This window comes from Fukomys damarensis, unplaced genomic scaffold (genome assembly GCF_012274545.1).
Source record: "Fukomys damarensis isolate Sample0158 unplaced genomic scaffold, DMR_v1.0_HiC HiC_scaffold_39, whole genome shotgun sequence".
In the NCBI taxonomy this organism is placed as follows: Eukaryota; Metazoa; Chordata; class Mammalia; order Rodentia; family Bathyergidae; genus Fukomys; species Fukomys damarensis.
In genome coordinates, this window is record NW_022900951.1 from 47,364,188 (window position 1) to 47,367,959 (window position 3,772).

At 41.4% G+C, this 3,772-nt stretch overlaps 1 pseudogene; it reads right to left on the reverse strand.

Annotated features, from left to right (window-relative positions):
- Positions 1-1,201: 1,201 nt before the first annotated feature.
- On the reverse strand, positions 1,202-2,155 carry LOC104852922 (annotated as a pseudogene).
- Positions 2,156-3,772: the final 1,617 nt, after the last annotated feature.

Sequence of the window (3,772 nt, forward strand, 5' to 3'; positions counted from 1 at the left end):
AACATTCAATGAATGAAATTGTGAGCAACCTTACCACTTAAGTAAATATAAAATATAAATAGTGGCTATTTTACTTTTTTCTATTGTTTAAACAATATTTATTTACTTATTTCTTTATTTTTGGTGCTGGTGACTAAACCCAGGGCTTCATGCATGCTAAGCACACATTCTATCACTGAACTATACACCCACCTTCAACTAGCTTTTATTAATAAGAAATTACTGTCTCTCTTTTGGGGCTTCTATTCCCCCTAATTTAAACTATTTGTACCTATTTATTCCAAGGTGATGAGTCTATTTATGAACTCTAGGCAAGCTGGGCATGGTGGCACATGCATATAGTTCCAGCACTTGGGAGACTGAGGTAGAAGAATCCCCATGCCTTTGAGACAGCCTGCACTACATAGTGAGACTGTCTCAACACACACACGCGTGCGTGCGAGTGCGTATGTGTGGGTGTGTGTGAGTGTATATATTCTAGGCAGCATTTATACGATTTGGCAAGAAAATTCAGTTAATCCACTAGCGCTCTTGCTTCTTTTACAGTCTGGTCCAGAACATTGAGGGGTTTAAAACACCAAGGTTACATCTCTTTATAAGGAGAGCCATGCTCAGCTGTTGAATTTCAAAACACCACTCTACCCCCCAATACAGTCTGTAGCTTTGAAAAACCTTAGAATTAGTCCAACCTATAAGAACCTTTAGGCTCTAGTGTTGAGCCCAGATAAGTAGTCTAGATTTTTGCTGCCTTATAGGTAATTTCTCCTTTGGGACTAGTGATATTCTTTCAGGCCACTCCAATAAATTTCTAAAATTTTAAGTCTGTGGAAGGAGAGATTGGATTCTAGACCCTTTCCTTGTCAAAAAGTCCCTTGCCTTGTTTCTACCCTCCAATTAACGAGTAGTATAATGTTAACATCCAAGAAAGCAAAACAAATAGTCTCTGCAGTAGTTCTTTAACAACTGATAACACATAGAGGTCAATGTTCCAGAGCTTTAAAAAAAAAGTTCTGAGCCAGAGATTTAGCTCAGTAGTGCTGCCACCTGCCTCACAAGAGCAAGGACCTGAGTTGGATCCCCGGTACCAAAAAAAAAAAAAAAGTTCTGATACAACTGTGGATTCCTTCACTATGTGATGGGGTATTGTGTTATTAGCAATGACAGGCACCCCAAGAAATACAGCAGCCACATCCACCCTTCTTCAAGGGGTAGACCCACTATGCTTGTCATATAGTTCAGCTACATTGTCACTGGAGGACCTGATCCAGCCTTCCTTACACACATGGTAGAGGCTGACTGCACCTCCTGAGTAGGCATCTCCATTAGGTGGCTTGGAAGATGGGTCAATGGACCAGGTCATAGGTTTCTCTATTTCACTTCCAGGTCATAGGAGTAACCTCATAAGCATACACATAGCCAGAACCTACAGGGAAGTTGGCCTCAGAGATCCATTTCCTTTTGCTGTTCACATAGTAGAGGTCAGGGCCTGTCTTACCCCAGCGAAAGCTCATAGTGCCCATGGACTGCCTCCTGCCTTTGTACTAATAAACTATGTTGGCAAGCAGCTTGGGGGCAGCTGCTACTGAGATGAGTTCCTTATTTCAAAGCTCACAGATTCAACATTGACAAGCTCCCCAAAGCTGCAATCTGTTGGCACCCCCAGCCATGGTGCCAAGAAAGTAAGGGTTGTGAAGTGTTTGTAAAGGGGGAGGGAGGAGGGGTGAAGGAAGGGCAGGGACAAGGGGAAAAAATGAGAACCAAGACCTGTCATGTAAAGGTACAAGATCCCAATAATGAATATAATTGTACTGTATACCTAAAATGTACCAATAAACTTAATGAGGAAAAAAAAAAGAAAGTAAGGGTTGATTTCTGTCACCTTCTTTACTGTCTAGGAGGAAATGTAAGCACCCACTGTGGCCTGGGAGTTAACTGCAACAATGACTCCATGGTGAAACTTGAAGCCCTGGGTGGTGGTTCCATGAAACATTTTGATTCACAGCTCTCCTGGGACATCCCAGCTGGGCACAGCCAGGCTCAGTTCATGACTGAGACTCCTCAGACCTAGGTCCAATAGATCTGCACAACCTCCAAATCTGAAAACCCGATGCAGGTTTATCAGTAGTGACCTCTCTAACATGCTGGCCAGTGCCATGTCTAATAATGGTTACCCCTTGCCTTCTTAGGCATATTGCTTTACTGTCTCCTCAAGACTCCACAACTTTGAATAACATTATTAAAAAAGAGAGAAAATGTGTATGTGTGTGTGTGTGTGTGTATCAGAGAGAGAGAGAGAGAGAGAGAGAGAGAGGGAGAGGAAGCAAGGGAGGGAGGGAGGGGGAAATCTTGTCATTCCTTGGTTAAGAGGGCTTTCCATCTGTTTACATAACTAAGGAAATGACCAATGGTTTAGCTATAATAAAAAGTCTGCCCAGAGTGAGTCACAGTCTTTATCTTCAGACGTCAAAGAGATAGGGATAGTTTTTTTTTTCAAAATTCCACTTTACTAGGCACCTATCCATAAAAGGACAAAGAAGGTACAGTTAGGAATGTGATTTTAGCTTCTCTCTTTCAGAACTTGCAGAGGTATCAGGCCAAAGATTTGGGTTGTGGGGTTAATACTGTCCCCTGCATTACCTAACAGCCTAACATGCAAGGGAGAAAGGAGTATACAGTATGACCTCATCCTAACTTGAATACATCCATTCACAGATACTGAGGGTTAGGACATCAACCCATCTTTTCGGGAGACACAATTCAATCACACCAGAAACCATCACCCACTAAGCACCAGCATCTGTGTCAAGGGTTGTATCACTTTCTCCTTCCAATCTTTCTATTTGTTTTGTTCCAATCTTTTATTTTACAGTTTAAATTTTTAAAATTTTTTTGTCTTTTCAGAAGCAAAATATTCATTGGTACATTTTAGATATATATACAATGATATTTTGCTGTAGTTTTTGAGGCAGGGTCTCACTATGTAGCCGAGGCTGGCCTTGAATTTATGGTGTCCTGCTGCTTCAGCCTCCTGAGTGCTGGGATGACAGGTGTGCACCACCATACCCGGCAGTTCCAATCTTTAAAATGCTGAAGTTATGCTATATATTACATAGAAGTGAAAATAAGTCTCATCTCCTCTTATCTGTGTCACTTTTTGTCCCCCTGTGTCTCAAAATTCTCATAAAATTAGCTACTCATATTCTGCCTAAAACTTCTTATCCTACAGGGTTCAGATCCATTCTACAGGGCTAGTGAGATGACAGGTAATATATACAGCATAGTAGTCAAGAATGTGAGTTTTGTTGTTGTTGTTGTTTTTTGTAACAGGGATCAAACTCAGGACCTGGCACTTGAGAGGAAGGCGGGGGAACCACTGAACTAAATCCCTGGCCACAAGAATGAGTTTTGAGAAAGGAGTGGTGGCATACGCCTATGATCCCAGTACTCTGGAAGTGGGGCAAAAAGATTGCTGCAAGTTTGAGGCCAACCTGGGCTACACAGTGAATTCAAGGCCAGCCAAGGCTACATAGCAAGACCCTAACTCAAAACAAGCAAGCAAGCAAGCAAATGAATATGAGTTCTACAGTTAGATTTCCTGTATCTATGAGCAAATGTGATCATTAAATTATTTAACCTCTTAAACCTTAGGTACTTCATATGCAAAGTATGTATGAATAATAACGGCCTCATTTGAAGATTAAATGAGATATAAAACATTTAGTTAGGCTCTTGGTGCATTCTAATTCCTTAAGATATCCAGGGCAGGGATTAA